This window comes from Cibotium barometz, chromosome 65, assembly GCF_041138505.1.
Source record: "Cibotium barometz isolate CiBa-2024 chromosome 65, ASM4113850v1, whole genome shotgun sequence".
Lineage (NCBI taxonomy): Eukaryota > Viridiplantae > Streptophyta > Polypodiopsida > Cyatheales > Cibotiaceae > Cibotium > Cibotium barometz.
Genome location: NC_141110.1, coordinates 15,020,457 through 15,038,781, shown reverse-complemented (window position 1 = coordinate 15,038,781; position 18,325 = coordinate 15,020,457). Strand labels below are relative to the sequence as shown.

Here is an 18,325-nt window from a genome sequence, read left to right as displayed (position 1 = left end):
AGAGCAACACACGTGGGAGGCTATGTCGGAATTGCTACTGAAGAAGTGGTGGAGCTTGGAGACCTCAAGGGTTATGAGCTTGGAGACCTCAAGGGTTATGAGCTCGGACATTGGAAAGATTCCCCACGATAGTTGTGGTTCACCAGGTAATCTTCTTGTGTTGGATGTGTTTTGATGAGGGTTTAGGCAAGCCATAACATTTTTGGCACTGTTTGCTGGGGGAGCCATCCCTTGCCTTTTTCCATCGTATTTCTCCAATCTACACATTACCCATTTTCCATTGTCATTAGTAATGGTTTACCATGAAAAAGATGTGGTTTTGATGGATATTTGTGTGTGATTTTATGAGAAATAGCTCTCTTTTTTGTCTTTTGAAAGAATGATTTTTTGGCTTAAATGTGTTGTTTTATTAGTTTTAATCTAGTTTTTAGTGTTTGTTAAGTGTGCACATGGAGTGTGTTATGTTCCGTTTGCATCCATTGCATCAAACAATGCAATGGATTGTAATTTTGTGATTTTTAGCTCTCTTTAGAATTAAACATAGAGCTAAAATCATTAATTTTTGCTTGATTTGAGTGTTTTTGTTGTTTGATTTGTATGCATTAGAGTGTTAGCAAGTTTTAGGGGTAGCTTAATCATTTGTAAAATTTCACAAAAACTTTAAAAAACTCTTGAAATTGACTAATCTTTCTTAATCGACTGGGTTTTACCATTAAGGGGTGATTAATCCAGTTCAAGAGGAAAAAAACTAGAAAATGTGTTTTTTGGGGTCAAATTAATCATGTAAAGTGTCAAAATTAATGTTTTTGGGTGTTTTGGGAGGATTTAGATGCATTAAAACATCTAATTGCATCAATTTCTTCGCTAATTAGAGAATTTTTACTCTCTTTGGCCTAATTTGCATAAAGAGATAAAATTAAGGACCTAATTAATCTTTGATTATTAGTTAATTTACACTTTAGACTAAGCACAAAGCTTAGCGATCCAAGGATCTATCTAATGATGTGCTCAATGGTGTGAATTAATTAGTGATTAGTGGTTAATTAGAGCCCTTAATTAGTCCAAAAGGAGGAAAGATTAATGAAAGGTTAATCTTTGATTAATTCCTAATCACATTTTTACACAACTTATTAGTGGCTATGAACATTTAATGTAAAGATACCAATGAGTTGTCACCTTGTCCATTTTGGGGGTTATTTATGATGATGAAGGGTGTAAGGGGGTGTCATAAAAGTTTGACTCTTAAATTCTCACTTGCCTTTTTGGAAAAATGCCCATATTTTTTAAATTTAAAATTCAAAAAATATTCCCTTCAAACAAGAAAACTCGAATTTCCCTCAAGACTTAAAATAAAAATCACGCTGTGAAAAGGTCATGTCCGTGGAAAAAAAAAAAAGAAGTCCTCTGCATTTCATAGAGTGAAAAAGTCGTCCATGGGATTTAAAGAAAATAAATTCATGGCGTGAGATCCATTTCATGGCATGAGATCCTCTACATTTCATGACGTGAGATAGGTCCATGAAGCCAAAAAAATAAAAATAAAATCACGGCATGAAATCCTCTACATTTCACAGTGTGAGATAGATCCGTGGAGCAAAAAAAAAAGAGAGTATAAAAAACAGCTAGATTTGTGGAGCAAAAAAAAGAGAGTATAAAAAACAGCCCTATTTGGAGGCTCGTATCTCCTAAACTGTGAGGCCGATGAACACGTTCTAGTGCTCATCACTCAGAAAGCCCTAATCGAGCTCTTTGAAATTGGTATGGGCATCTGAGGAAAAAATCCATCATTTTGGCCTTTGACCAACAGTCTCAAAATTTGACCCGAAAATCGAGGTAAAAATGGACATAAAAGTGCTAAAAATTACCCGAAAAAGATCACGTACCATATTCGGGCTACTTTTGAGCGTCTAAATGACAAAATCATGAAAAAGTCAAAGAGAGATAAAGTTGTAGTACTCCAAAAATACTACTCTTCATAGTTTTTAAAAAAATTCCTTTTAGAACACATGAAAAAACGGGCTGCAAAAATGGGAAAATCTTTTTGAAAAAAAAAATCATCTTGAGAGTGATGGAAAATAGGTTTTGAGACCTCCTCTTCAATTTGGGATGCTTCTACATGTACTTTTTCTGAAAAAGTTCATCTTAAGAGGCCGTTCACATGTGCTTTTGAGATCTTGTCTTCCTTCTGAGACACCAATGGCATGCAGTTTTTTTGAAAAAATATCTCTAAGGTCGTTCACGTGCGCTTAGCATCTAAGAAGATTAAGGCAAACGAACCCTTGTTTGACCTAGAGAAAGGTGCGCTAGGCCTTTTGAGGCTATAACGGGCTGTATTAAGAAAACCTAAAAAAAACCACCTATGCTTACTCATTAAGAAACAACGATAGAGGGATTACGTGGGCCTACACCTAAGCTGAACCCAATGGCTGAAATGTTCGAGCCATTGAGATCCATGCCCCAAATGCACCTCCCAACACCATTTGCCATGTCGACAACAAGTGTGTCATTGGGTTTTACATCCTAGATCCATGCCCCAAATGCACCTCCTAATACCATTTTCCATGCTGACAACAAGCGTGTCATTGGGTTTTACATCCCCTGTCACATCAATCCCTCCGAGATTTGGTACCTTACCTAGTATAAGTCCTAAACCTGAAGAAGTGCTAGGTACCAACCCTTTGCAATCCCTAAATGCCCAAACTTTGGACATATTGACTAATTTAGGAAGGGGGGGTTGCCCAAGGAGTAAATGAGGTCCTAACCACAAGAGCACCCACACACGGTGGTCCCAATGACTCATCCAAAAACACTGCCGCCCGTAGAGATTTCCAAAATCATGGGCAAGTACGATGGAAGAACTGATCCCGTTCAATTGATGCAAATGTTTGAACAAAGATGTGAAGCCTTTGGAAATCCAACCTGCCCCCCCAAGGTACATGCGTTGAACCTTTGCTTAGTGGGAAAGGCTAGTCGATGGTTCATCACATTGATGCATGCGATTAAGGTGAATTTTAGGACTTTTAAAACAGCCTTTATCCACAGCTTTTCAAGATAAGGTTCAGTGGAGTGCAGCAAGATAACTCTATTTGATTGAACAAACAAAATAAAACCATTAGAGATTTTATCCTTAAGATAAAATTGGACTCATGATGTGAGCCGTGGGAGAAACTAAACGATGCTCAATTGAAGAGATGTTTCATGATGGGCATAAAGAAAAACGGCTTACACAACTTGATCATTGCATCCAATCTGGAAACATTCGATCAATGTTGTAAAAAGACAATAACATAATGGAGGATGATCACGATATGGGATGTTCCTCATCTAAACCAAGTGAAGAAAATGCTAACGAAACATTGATCTCGGAATTGTCATTCCTCCCTGAATTCTACAAAGCCTTTCTTGAAAGCTTTGAACTGAAATATCTAAGAGAGAATGAGCTCCCTCAAGACAAAACATCCTTGATGCCTCTCAAAGTGGTAGACCTAATGCCTTGTGTTTATTGCCACCACTACCACCCCAATCCCCAATGTGCGTATCCTAAGCCTGTCTTTCTATTCTGCAAACATTGCAAAGCTTTGGGTCACGACACATCTCAATGTCCTAATTCACCTACAGTTACATCAATACTACAACCGAGGCTTGCCTCAAACAGAAACATTCCAAAGGGTAGAACCTGCTCAAGAAGCAGTTAAGCGAACACTTCAGTGTTTCTATTGTTGGGGACCGCAAAAGTGACCAACTACACAGTTTGGAATACTTCCATGCCCAGAGGGAGTCACTGACACTTGAACGATGTGGCATTGATCACATATTCCAAGATTTCCCAAGGTAAGTTACTTTAAGGTAAATTGTCTCACTATAACACTTAACATCTTAAGTGTGCAAAACAAGCAATTGTCCATGGTACCCTTGAATGTGCTTACACGCTTGCAAGTCAAGGCATGAGAAATAGTAAAAAAGAATGCAAAAGAACACACTTTGAAATGGATAGAAGAACATGTAAAAAAAAAACCAAAAGAGGATGCAAAATCTTCTAAACCCAAGAAAAACAAGGATCAACAAACTGTCAAAACCAAGGTTGAAATAAAGGACAAGGGAAAGAAGCATGTGGAGGACCTAACTCCAAAAGAGCCAAAAGCTACACATGATGCGAATGCATCCACCTCAAAGGCTACCCTTGAAACCACAAAACCCACATGTGCCCAAAAGAAAGTTCGTTCTTGTTGCATGGGCAAACATAATGAAAACTTGATGATCTAAGGAAAATCAGAAGATGAAACAAGTTTTAGTACATCACTTAGTGAGGATCAAACAAGTTCTGACTTGTCACTCAGTGCATCTCAGTCAGTGCATCTCAGAGTCCAATCAAGAAAGTAGAACCCACCTAACTACCCCAAATTGAAAATCGTGATCACATGACATATGAGGAATGTAAAAAGCAAGCTCAGGAGAGCATGCTTAGCATTGCTGAGTGTTAACTAGGATCACCATTTGTGATTGAACCTCATAATGTCAAACCTAAAAAAGCAACCAATATACAAAAACCGATTGCTCGAATGATGCCGCTGAAAAAGCACATGAGGAATTTCTATGAATCCCTTACGAAATTTTAAGCAGTCTCTTGGATCCTCATTTGGAAGAGTGCTCTTCTCTTGTGAGTGATGAAGCTAGCATCAGCCCTTACACCTTTAAAGGCTAACCACCCACGAGTTGTACCAAGATCTCAAAAGCTACATAGAACATGACTGTAAGGATTCGCAAGTTTCCAAATAGACCTCATTTAAAGTGGTCAATGGACCCAAGGTACCATTGGGCACTCTTGAAAAACTGAGAGCCAAGAAGAGGATGAAAGTGAATGGGAATATGAAACTGAAACAAAAACTGAAGCTGAAACAAAAATTAAAACTTCCATGGTTCGGCTTGAGGATTCTATCATGGTTTGGTTAGATTTCCCTTTGGGAAATAAGGTTAAGCGTAGACATGCATTGATTAGCCATCGAGCAAGCCATAACCTTGTGATAATTGGGTATTATTGGCCTAATATAATCATATCTAAAGGAAATTCTTTTGCGATCGGTGCCAATGGAGAAACCATTGAAGTTCTAGGTTGCTTTAGCTATGCTACTCAAATAATCGATCGAAATGTGGAATTTAAATTCCATGCAACCCCAGATTTCCTTGAATATGATGTCATCCTTGGTGGAACTTGGGTACGTGACTCGTAGTATTCAATTAATGGATGGACCCATGCAAATAGTCACCTTGGAAACTCCTGTAGGCATTATGAAATTGCTCCTATAGGAGGAAGAGACCTTGGAGGAGCTGGAACTCCCAACATATCTTACTTAGAATATCCTAAGGTTATGGTCGGATTTTTTATTTACAATAAAATCAACACAATCCAAGCACAACCACAAAGAGAACACAATCTCATAACCCTTGAGTTATGGAATTTGTTAAGTCAACCAATACTAAAAGCTCATCCTTAAAAAATTCCATTCACAAAAGACATCAACATGCCATGTTTGGGTACTTTGAACATACATTGTATAAACTAACCCCCCACGTGTAAGTTTTTTGTGGTTGAGTATGTGTTGAAATTAGATGTGATCTTGGGGCATAAATGGACTACTGCTACCCAAGCACCAGTGTGCTTTGCTCTAGCGACAAGGTCATCTGCTTGGTCAACGACACAAAGCAAACAATACCGTACTGCAAGGAAGAGGATTCAACCCTAAGGGATTTCTATGATGCTGAATGCAAAAAGCTACAAGCCTCTCCCTCGAAAGCCCCTCTATTTGAAAACATAACTTCTTTATTATCAACAGCCAACTCTGATTTACCATCTACTCCTCTGACTCTATCTTCACCACAATAAGAGAAAGAGCTTCTATTTCCAATGTCAAAATCTCCCAATCAACAGCTATTCTTGAAGAAGTCCCCCAAGCGCAACCATATATCTCTAAAAAGGAACTTAAAGGAAAAGCCTCGAGCTCGACAACTCCTCATTGACTAACCTCACCAAGGGAGAAAGATGTATGCTCAAAAGTCTCAACATCAGTAAAACCACCACTCCACAAGAGACTCAAGCCTCATCGTCAACAATGTCCATGAGTCTCAAACCTACAGCCTTAGCGCCAACTAATGTGAAGGAGGATAATAAATCTTCCATGTCCTACAAAAAGAAAACTCCACCACAAGCAAAATCAAGGTATCTTAATGGTTTCAAAATGTGGGTGAAAAAGTAGCTACTTGTAGCTCAAGGCTACTACAAATGTACCAATCCAATTCGGGTGCCTTTACAATAAAAGCCTTTTCCTCAACGTAAAACTCAAAGGATAAAGAAGAATAAAAGTACTCTGCAACGTCGTCCACAAAAGCCTATGCAAGTTCCTCAAAGAACTCTAGTCACTTACAAGTGTGGGTACTAAAAAGATTACTACGAGCTTAAGGGTACTACCAAGGTAATACCAGAGCTTGGATTTCCAGCGCATCAAGAAGTCACCTAAGCCTGCACAAAGAAAGAAACCTCAGCACCAAAAGCATCAACCACCATCAAAGATGGGTGCTTATGCACGTGCTTCAAAAACAAGGATATTATGATGGAAATTCCATCATATGGTTGCTAAGTTTGAACAAAGTGAAGAAAGCCCCACTATTGACTTCAATTCCAAGAACTTTACTTAAAGTTTGAAAAGAATGGAGGTATAAGCAACACCAAGCAAGCCACTCAACCCCTCTCCTACATATAACACATACACAAGAGCTTACATGTTCAGTCAACACCAATGGCAACCAACCAGAAGCTGTACCTACGGCCTCGACAACACTTGAGCCACAAATTTAAGAATCAATCCCGACGTCTGGAATGGAGACTTATGAACGCATCAAGGACAAACTCACAATTCTCTTTTCACCCCTTTGGATGAGAAGCATGAGTGCATGTCTTTCAAGCTACACTTTGTTGAATTCCTTATGCTTGAAAGAAATCATCCACCTTAGAAAACATGCCTAGGTGCTTGCTTTATTCCATGGAGTACCTTTGTGTGCCTACATACATAGCTCGAGTTTTGTTGATCTTCAACAAAATCCTAAGGTTGTACATGTAAACTTCTTCATTTAAAAATGTATTTTTGATACTCGTTTGTTGTTAAGAGGCCATTGTTAACCTAGTTCATTTTTTGATTAAGCCAATGAGAGAGTCATAGGAGTCAATTTTAACAAGGGAAGTGCCGATGGTGCCAGAGAAATCATAAGTTGAATGCATGCAAGAATAAGAGCTTTGAAAAAATTATTGAGCACATGCACATTGTCGTCAAATCAATGGCTACTCCACTTGGCAAAAGATGCTAATAATAAGGTCAAGCACAATGATTCAGATGGATTAAAGGTATACGGTAACCAAAAATGGGTTCCCAATGCCTAAAGACTAGATATACCGATGGAAAGCTGAAAGACCAAATGTTGGTAAGATGAAAGCCATTACGAGATACTGATGGGTAAGACAAAAAGTCATTATTGGCTTGGAGCTTCATTCAAATGGGCAAATGTGAAATTTGATGCTTGTGATTGCACTAGGGTATGACCAAGTATGTGCCTAGGCCAATTTTTTTAAAGAAGCTAGGATAATAAGGAGTTAGAGACTAGATTATATAATAAGTTAATTTATTACAAGCTAGGATAATATTATTATTTTTAAAATCTAGGATAATAAGGAGTTAGAGACTAGATTATATAATAAGTTAATGTAACTCAACATTTCTACACTAAATATAGTTTTATAAACTTTTTTTAACTTTGTGATCTTTCTTGCCCTCTTTCTCTCTTTGTGGTACTTCTCTCTTTATATTCCTTTTTCCATGGTATTTGTAAATACCCTAGCTCTCATCTAAGCTTTGGTCATGTTGGTTTTTACATGTGGTTGTGGATTTGCTGGACATTTGAGACTTGTCTAAGCATAGAAAGCTTGTATATAGGGTTAGGATTCTCTTGAATAAAAGAGCAAGATCTTCGCTAAAATTTCAAAGCTTGGGTAAAGTGAAACTTGAGCATGGGAAGGGAGTGGAGATATGAAGGGAAGAGAGAGATGAGCTTGTGAGAGGATGAGGAGAACACATGAAGGTGTTCTATGTAAGAGAGTGGAATTTCTTGAGATTTGGGAGTTGTGTGAGTATAGAAAGCTTGCATATAGGGTTAGGATTCTCTTGATTGAAAGAACAAGACCTTAGCTAAAATCTCATAGCTTGGGTGGAGTGAAACTTTAGTATGGGAAGGAAGTGGAGATAGGAAAGGAAGAGAGCGCTAAACTTGTTAGAGGAAGAGGAGAACCCATGAGGGTGTTCTATGTAAGAAAGAAATGGGCTTCTGAGATGAAGTGGAGAACACATGAGGGTTTTCTATGTAAGAGAGCAGGATTATAGAGAATGCTTGTGAGATTGGCAGAGAAATCTTCATTGTATTTTTTGTTTGTGTTGCTTAGAGAAGGAGTAGTCACAAGAAGGAATAACCCTTAAGGGATAAGGAATGAGAATGGATTAGAGTAAACTTGACTCCTCAAACTTGGATGAATAAACACAAGAAGTAACAGAGTAAACTTGGCTCCTTAAACTTGAATGAATAAATACTTTGTTTCACTATATTCCACATTTCACTCCATTCTTGCACTTGCACACTTTTGCACTCATATCTTCCTCTTCTTAGATACAAGTAAGAGGCAAAGTAAATCTACGAATATTGAATCTCGGATTAATTTTTTAGGCATGAGCACATGTGTTGAAAGACTATAAGATAATATACTAGCCATCGGCCAGTGTAGGTAGGATCAAGAGTGAGAAGGATATAATACAAGTGGGACTAGGTAGAATCATGGTGTTGTCACTCACCATCTCCATTAATTTGGCACTAGCTCTTCTCGTTTGGCAGATAGAGAGGGAGGAACATACAAATCCAATAGGTTATGTTAGGCCTTACCCATTATTTTTCATAGGTTTAAGTCTTATTGCCCCAATGATTCCATCATTATTCTATCAATAAAGATATATGCATGTATTCATAACTTCTCTCTAATAATGCTCCACAATAACCATGTTTCTTCTCTCAGTAATGTCATTTTGTTGAGGTGTATAGGTACTTGCATGCATGATGCTTTGAAATTCCATGATAAGAGCAAAAATAATCAAATCTATTCAATAAGAACGCACCTCCTCTTGACAAAACTCACCTCCTCTCAGTAATGTCATTTTATTGAGATGTAAGAGTAAAAATCATTAATTTTTTAAAACAAGAACTGAATTCCTTGATCTATCTTGTGAGTGTATTGATTTTTCATCTAGTTTTATTTTTAGCCAAAACTTTGAATTTGTGGAAGAATTTAAGGGCTTGCTTTAAAAAGAAGATCTATGGCTTCTTTGTATAATCATCAATAAAAGGTAATAATATTCAGCTCATCCTAAAGTTTTATTTTGAGAATGCATAGGTTGTAAAGGGTACTTTCTTTTGCTAAAACTTTTAGGAAATGGATTTCTTTGTTGCTCCTTCGGCCTTTTTCTTTCAATGTAATGGTTACTCCTTCAGCCTTTTTTTGTTTGATCATTTTGCATTCATCAAGCTTTATCACAAATTTGAGTACTCCTCTTGTCTCCTTGAGTGTGATAGAAAAATACTACACCATTGCTTTTTGTATTGATTTTGAAGGTCGAAGAATATGTTATTGGATTGATCATACTTGAGTTCATCTAATTTTGATGTGTAAATGGCCTTAATATGGAATGGATGACCAATGGATTCAACAATTCTTTCATTTAATGTAATGTGTTCTTTTGCAATAAGGTTTTGGCAAGATCATTGCTTTGATATTGTTTTCTTTAAGCTTTGCATGTATAAGTTTAAAAATGTATGAGTATCCTTTTCTACCAATACCAACATCATCTAAACATTTTTGTATGTCAAGAGAAGAGACCTGATTCTGAGTTATTAAGTCTTCAACAATTGCCTTCCTTACCGTCTTATACTTTTTTGCCAAAATTATTTCTTTGGCCATGGTAGAAGATAAAAGCATTGAATACTGCTTGGTGGCTCCTATTGGTTGCTTGATTTCCTTTTCAAGATGCAGTAATGACCTAAATTAAACACATTTCGATATTGCTTTAATACCAATATAATGTTTCAAAAAGATGAATAGTTTATAAACAGAGAACTCACTTACTTGGCTGCTTGGATCCATTTTTTCATCCTTCCACTGTTTGGATTAAGGTTTTTAATATTCTTCAACTTCCTTAACCTTGTTCTTACGCCAATTCTCATTTGCTTCTTTCGAGCTTGTTCCAACTTTGTTTTAAGTTCCTTGATAGTTTCATCTTAAGATTTGATCCTTTCTATCAGCTTCTTATGGCTTCAAATTCAATGTACTATACTATTGATGAAGAACTCTCTACTCCAACTGTTTTATATGATTGACATCTTTATAAACTTGTGTTGATGAACTAAGAGCATTACAATACCCAAGCAAGCCTTGATGGCCATCTCCTACATATCTTATCAACGAAGTAAGATTTTTGAATGGAAGTGAGCTTAAAGTAAGATTTTTGAATGGAAGTGAGCTTAAAGTAAGAATACAGTTGTCCATCACACCATAAATCAATATTCTTTGATCATATCTGTCTCATATTATCCTTGTCTTTGCTATTTATCTAAATAGGCTTGTTCTTCTTTTGCAATAGCTCATACTCACTCTCAAGCTCAATATGCAAATGATGGAGTTTTCATTTGAGTGACATGGTTGCGTTGAAAAAATTGGATTACTAAGAATAAAATGACATATAATGTGCAACCAACTAACCTTAAGTAACAATCTAAAATAAGACATAGGTCGATTTAGAGGTAAAGTAATCTAAGAGGGAATTTGAAATTTCATATAATAAGAAGAGGGAGAGTTTGCTTTTTGAATGTAATACATTCATGACAATGTATTTACCCTGTATTTATTACTAACGGTGGATAACTAATTATATCCAAAAAGTGGTGACAAGGATTTTTCCTAATGTGAGAATAGATTAAGGTGTAAGTGGATTGTAAGCTTAAACATGTGTGAAGTATCCTTATCTTATACCTTTGTATACACGTTAATTTCTCTACATGATATACTTTTACATGCTTAAGATTACTTTGGAAACTCCTCTCTCTCACTCTCTCTCTCTTTTCCTCGTTTTTTATTTTTGCAAATCTCTATGGTGATATGCTCTCACTATTTATAGGTTCTATGGAATTTGGAAGTTCTCTAGCTCACTACGTGAGCTCCTGTTTATTGTGTTTTCTAAGAGATCTATGGCGAAAGCTTAGCGAAGAAGCTCTGTTATGTGTGGATCTAAGAGATATATGGGGCTAAAGCTTAGGGAAGAAGCTCTATGTTATGTGTGGAAAGCATGCATAAGTGAAATTGTGAACTTACCATTGCCATTGCTCAAACGCCAGCCTGTATCATGGAACTCTCTTTTGCATTGCCTTCTGCGCTGAGCCACAAAACCCTCTTCTTCATTGTGATGTAAAACTCCGTTGTCTTGCTCTCTACAACCTACATAATAGAGGCCCAAGGAAGAAGCAATTGTAGATAGCGAAACACTGATAGAGGACTACAGAAGCAAGATCATTGCTACTGCGTGAAAGCATAAGAGAAACCAAGGACTAACGCAGTGTTACAAGTCGGGCATTGAACATGATCATACCTCAACTGTGTCTTACTAGACGCGTTATGCTAATCAGTCCACTTTCAAAAAATCATTATCATAAACGCATGTCAAAATAAGTTCTTTGATCACCCACAAAATGTTCATCAACTTTCTACAACACATATGGGACCATAACATTATGCCCTATTTGACCAAAGCACTGACAGTGTTATTAATTTCTCATGCCATTTCTTGAAGAAAAAAAATGCCAAGAGGGGAGGCAACATCATCAACTTCTAAGAGTAATATTGTTTTCGTGGTTCTAGTAAACAGTTCCTAGGAATCCACAAAGAGTACATGTGAAAGCTCCACTTGAAGCTATAGGAGGCAATTATGAACAAACAAGTGTTGCACAACAGGCACAAGAAAATGAATTTCAATTGGTAGTTGCTAAGGAAAGACTTAAATTTAAGAAATAAACCATTGAGAGTGGTGGGTATCTAGTAATCAAATGTAGTGTTTACCATAGGATCATAATACCAAGTAATGCATGCCATAATAGTTCTGGTGTTACACATCCAGTACACAAAAGACATATAAGGGGGCCTGCAGCCATCAAGGATTGGCAAAAGAAAGGCTAGAAACCTCCAGTAAGCATGAAAAAGTAGAGACTTTTGCTAAATCATGATTGTGGCCTGTTTTAAAATGGTCCTTTGTGAGGTAACATGAAGAGCATGCATGAGAGCAAGTCACTTTGAATATACTCTCCTATCTAACCAATTTTAATCATAGCTATGTGAGGAGAATCTGCTGCCTTCAAAAAATCGCTTCCCTCTGTGCTGCCGTTAAGAATCTTCCATGGCCAATATATTTGTTTCAGCATAGTTAGAATCTGTAAAGGCACGACCCACATTAATGTACTGAGTAAGGCAGCAAACAGAAGATGTGTTGAAAGGCCATAGTGACAGGGTTTTGAAACACTTACCTCGACGAGCAGGTTTTTGGGTGTAAGCAAGTGAGGTGGGACAGAGCCATTGATGGTCCCCACACATGGATCCCTCCTCACCACAGGATGAGAAAAGGAACTGTGATCTTTAGGGGGCTCCATGTCAACCAAAAACTCTATCACTCCCCACGAATTCAATATTTTCACAAGCTCACTGTAGATAAGAGCCAGAATGACAGGACTCCCTAGCCTCCTTGTCAATACCTGCCAGTGATTTTTCTAATGTTGTCATCATTTTTTAAGGAATGCATTGTTGTACAGTTTAGTTTCTGAAAGTAGAACCAAAATACTTAAAAAAAGTTTACCATGTTAAGGTAGCAGTCTCTTGCATCTCCAATATGACTGGCAGATACTCTTTGAAAGCTCTGTCAACCAATCAGGGAATATTTTCATGCTTTGCAAAGTGTTGTTGTTGTTGTTGTGTGTGTGTGTGTGTGTGTGTTGTGGTCCATCTCCTATATTGTACATAAGTCATTGTTAATGAAGCATGGTTTTCACAAAAAAAGAATGTGCTTTTGTGTGTTATGTGTTTTAGGGTTTTTCTCTGCATTATGGGGTTCCTATCTGTATTTTATGGTTTACAACTATATTTGGAAACAAAATACTTACCAACTGTTCACATGCCACAAACCATGTTAGAATACAGAGCATTCGCACGGTTCATGGGTGGGTGTCCCCTGCCCGTGAATTGGACACATCATAGTAGGCAGTCACACGAAAACAAGTCACGCAAAATCAGTTTCAAAAGCAGAGATGCTTGCACATGCATTATGCGATAGATATATATATCCCATTCCTAGAACCTGTGGATAGCAGGTCTTCCTGAGCATGGCTCAGTGGGAAGCCTAAAATTGGAATCCTTGACAATGGGTTCCACGTCCTGGCTACACTACAGGTGACATGAGGCCTTGCCTCCCATAGGTGACATGAATTCCTGGCCTCAATATGGGCGACACGAAGCTCCTTGGCCTCCCGCAGCTTGGCACAAAATAGGGGAGAGCCAATTGGGCAGCCAAATGGTGACATCCTCCCCGGCTTCTAAACAATTGTCCCTAATTGAAAAGCCTCCAAATATGCCTGAAGAAGCTGTGGGTAATCTCTTCCTCAACCCATTTTGTGTTGATAGGCAAGTGGTTCTTGAACTTCACAAGGTATTGCTTGGAAATCTTACCTCCAGGTAGCTTTCTCTCCTCGTGAAACACACTTCCTTTAGCTCATAAACCTCTGGCGGCTCTCCTGGCTCTGGCCCCACATACTTCCGCAATAGACTCACATGAAAGGCATAGTGAGTCTTCCAATGATTAGGCAATGCAAGTTGAAAAGCAACCTTATTGATATGCTTGATTATCTTAAAAGGTGTGTGATACTTGTGGTGCATGCTTCCTCATTTCCTGGCCTGTTATGGAGTCTTGCTTTCTCAAATTTTAATAATACCCAATCATTCTCTTTGATATCCACCTCTCCTCTTTGCTTGTTGGGAGCCCTCTTATGCTTATCTTGTGAACGGTTGTCCGCACCTGAGCAAAGGCAACATCAAGATCTCTGACATACTCATCTGTTGCAAAGATCTCATCCTTAGTGCATATAATCTCAAACTGGGTCTTTCCCATGGAGGCATGTATTGTGTTGTTGTATGCAAACTCTACTAGCGGTAGATACTTCTCCCAAGCTGTTTTCTGATCTGCAATAAAGCATTTGAGGAGATCCAACACAGCTGAATTTGAGGAGATCCAACACAGCTGAATTTGCAGCCTTACTTTGCCCATCCGTTTGGGGTGATAAGTCGATGAAAAATCCAACTTGGTGCCCATATTGTCAAATAGAGGTCTCCAAAAGAGAATTGTGGTCATGAGATCTCTATCCCCAACAATGGACTTAGGCATACCATGGTGTTTAAACACTTGTGCTAGAAATATCTTGACCATATGTTTAGGTTTAATGGTCTTTCTGATTGGCAAGAAGTGTGTTTTCTTGCTAAACCTGTCAACAATGGTCCGAATAGCATCATTGTGTTGCTGAGTACAAGGCACATCCATGATAAAGTCCATAGCAATACATTCCCATGGTTACGAGGGAATAGGCAACGGCTGAAGCAAACCCGGAGTCTTTTTTCTATCAAACTTGACCTTTTGGCATGTGATACATGCATGTACTAATGCCTCAATATCCTTGCGTATATTTTGCCAAAAGAAATAGTTCTCAATCATGTGTGTAGTTGGTATGATACCTCTGTTCTGCATAGGAAGGAGCATAACACTCATCCATAACCTTTTGCCTCATGTTTGATACAACACAGGCAGTTATCCTTCACGAGATACCCCTCTTTGATCACATAAGAGGCATGTACATGACCAGTCACTAAATCAGTCCATATATGCCCAAAATCAGCATCTATATGTTACATTCCACGCATGGCAGATAAGTCCCCATGTGAGGCAACTAACAGTGCAGCCACATATGGCTTTCTGGACAATGCATTTGCTACCACATTCTTCTTCCCTGGAGTGTGCATGAGCCGAAAAGAAAACATAGACAAGAAGTTTACTATCCTCATATGCTTCTCTGAAAGCTTTGTTTGCGTCAAGAATGGTCTATCTTAACCATAAAATTAGCCCCAAGAAGGTAGTGTTTAGATAAGAGAGGGTTCTCACAATGCTACAAAGTATTGATGTTCTTAAAATAAGATAGCAAGTACATCCTCACATAACACGCACGCACGCGCGCGCGCGCACACACACACACCCCCTCTTAAAGATTAAAAGCAACAAATACAATGACAAAGGACTTGAAAAATCAAGCAGCATTTTCTTTTTCTTATTGTACCGAGATAATTGTCCAAGCAACAGAGCACTGCATCCGGTGTTCGAGCTTGGGAAGGCATGTGATGTCTGGCAAACTCCATAGCCATACCATTCAGCCTTTCTGTGTAAGAATCGACAGGAAGGGCGACTGGAGAGTGTGAAACAAGGGCATCATCTTCTGCTGCAACTTCCAAAGCAGCCTTTGCAAGGTCCAGAGAGCAGCTGTGCCACTGGCTGGAAGCGACGTCTCCCCACTTGTTATCTTGTTCACCTCTTTCAAGAAGCTTTGTCGGGCAGCCTGCCAATTCCAACAATCAAAATCCCCCAAGGAGGGTCTCAAAATTTTAGATTGAAAACACAGAGTTCCATGCTTCAGATGAAAAACCTTTGCGTGGCTGGTATCAATGCCAGCCTGATCCATGAGGTCGTGCAGGAACAGGCCAAACGGAGAGTGCATGCTGCCGTCGCCAGTTCGAAGCTGTGAGTAGACACAGTGAAAGGGATTCTGTCTCACGTTCGGTAACCTAAAACCAGCAGCTGAATGGCCTGTGTTTCCAGCTATCCGGCATCCAAAAGCCCTTTGATGGTGGTCAAGGTGAAACCTTTGTGAGTTTGAAGAAGGCAGCCGCATACCATTAGAATTAGGGTTTGTCGTCTGCAGGGCCATCATCTGGAAATTCTAACTTCAATTCTCGGATACAGAGGAGACGCAGATGCACTATCAAAGAAGCGAGAGAGAACCCTGAAAAGGGAAGAGAGAAACCCCAATTCTCAAGCTTACAGTTGAGATTCTTCTTTTTATCAAAACTAAAAATTGATGATAGCCTCTTACACACAAGAGATTCTCTTTTCAGACACACTGCTTTCGAGACCACACGCTCGGCACTTCCCAAACTAGCAAGGTCACTAACAAGTTAATATAGAGGGAATTCTTCATGTGTGCACTCTACTAGAATATCACATGAAGTTGCTACCTTTTTTCATGGTTAGGTACACGCTTGTAGCGAAATGATGTCAGTTCAACTATGACAACTCCCCAAAACGCAATCGTTCCTCCACGTGGTCGACTTCTTTAGCTGATCATCTGTTTGGCGGACCTTCCTCAATAGCGCACCCATTCTACTCTGTGGCTTCCTTTGGCAGTGCAACCATTCAATGTTAGCCACGTGGTTGCAATTATTTTTGCTCACCAAGGCCGCCAAATTCCCCACCTATTGAAAGCGCACACAATGATCATATCTTAATCGATGCCCTGACAAGAAAAAAGTACATTTTTTAAACAAATAAAAAACACAAGCATGCATATACACTTGCATGCACCTGGAGCACTCATTTTCTTGTACATGGAGAGAAAATGTGAAGCTTAGCGTGGACTCATGGCTTCACTACCTATCTCGTTAAACCAAACCAACTTGGCTTCATCTTTGGAACCAATAAGTAATATCGACTTATAGGTGGAGGAGGTTGTGTTTGAAGTAGTCCTCAAGGACAATCTAAGCCCATTTGTAGAGAGCGGATAACATATAGATGAAGACTTAAAAGTTGGATCTATGGAGGGCCGAGGCTCAAAACACTTAATCTTCTTTATAGATTAAAATGTCAAATCAAGATTAAGAATAAGCTTAACAATGATACACTTTATCAAGATACAATCTCATTGATCAAGCTTTTAAAATGAGTGAAGGATTACATGAGTTTATAGCTCTCAAGGAGTCCTCATCCACAAGGTACATGCACCCTTGTGCCATCCATGTGTCAATAAATGTTCACACTCCATGTGCCACCTTGTGCTTTCCATGTGCCATTAACTTTTCCTTTTACATGTAACCGTACAAATCAACGTTTGAGCTAGGATCTTTAGCCTTTCTTCTTCCTTTCTAATGTGCATGCTATCCCCCTTGCTCTACACTTGTTGCTATTTCAGCACTCCCCCTCAATGTGATGAGGTTCTATCACCTAACATGCTACACTAGACCTACACTCCTAGTCATATGTGGTATGTACCTTTCTTACCTTGGCCATGTTTTTGGTGTGTGAAAAAAAGATGGAATGCCAAATTTGGTTATCTTAATAGATCCTTGTTGTAGCCAAAAATTTGGTTATCTTAATAGACCCTTGTTGTAGCCAAAATTGGACCATCTTTTTGTAGTCATTACATTGGTTAATAATTTTGTCCTTTGGCCCTATCTTGCCTTTTGTATTCATTTTGAAGGTAAAAGGCACTTTGATGAGCAAGTTGTGCTATTGAAATTTTTGGGCGAGGTTACCATTGATTTTTTTGTTTTTCTAGAAAGTGGGATTTACTTGCACAATAAGTGAGTCCTCAAGCATGTTGTCAGTCCGATTCAAACCTAGCACCTTTGGAATAGGACTTCGAAGCAGACACACTAATTTGGCTACACCTCACCGACACCATTGAGTTTTTATAGTGGTCATCACCTCTTGTTGGTGCACTCTATTCTTGGAGTGGTCCAAGGCATTGACAATTGTGAGTGTATCAATCGTGCACAAGTTGGATGTAGGCATCTACTTTTTATATTTTTATACTTCAAAAGTTGGTTGAGTCTCGTCTCCCTACTAGTGCTTCTGCTTTTTACCATCTATGTGGGTTTTAATTGACTCTTCCACGCTAAATGCTCAACTCTTACCACATCAAACACTATAATCAATTACGCATTCTTTCTGTCTAGCTTATTCTTGTAGGCCCTCTTAGACCATCAAGTCACCTCTTGATACCTTGCTATAAAGTTTGCACTGCTCATGGTATCCTTTGCTATATCTCATAATAGAGGATTTGGACTTGCTAGCATGGCGTGTGCCTTCTTTAACCTTAGAGCTCATTTGAATTGTCT

General features: G+C 38.6%; 1 pseudogene across 1 annotated transcript; it reads right to left on the bottom strand.

Moving 5' to 3' along the window:
* Nucleotides 1–12,161: 12,161 nt before the first annotated feature.
* LOC147602956 (uncharacterized) lies at nucleotides 12,162–16,261 on the bottom strand (annotated as a pseudogene). Its single transcript, XR_015265667.1, has 5 exons — nucleotides 15,859–16,261; nucleotides 15,496–15,771; nucleotides 12,978–13,037; nucleotides 12,652–12,876; nucleotides 12,162–12,558 (listed from the first exon to the last, which is right to left on the bottom strand). The product of XR_015265667.1 is annotated as an uncharacterized LOC147602956 (transcript).
* Between the last annotated feature and the right edge of the window lie 2,064 nt (nucleotides 16,262–18,325).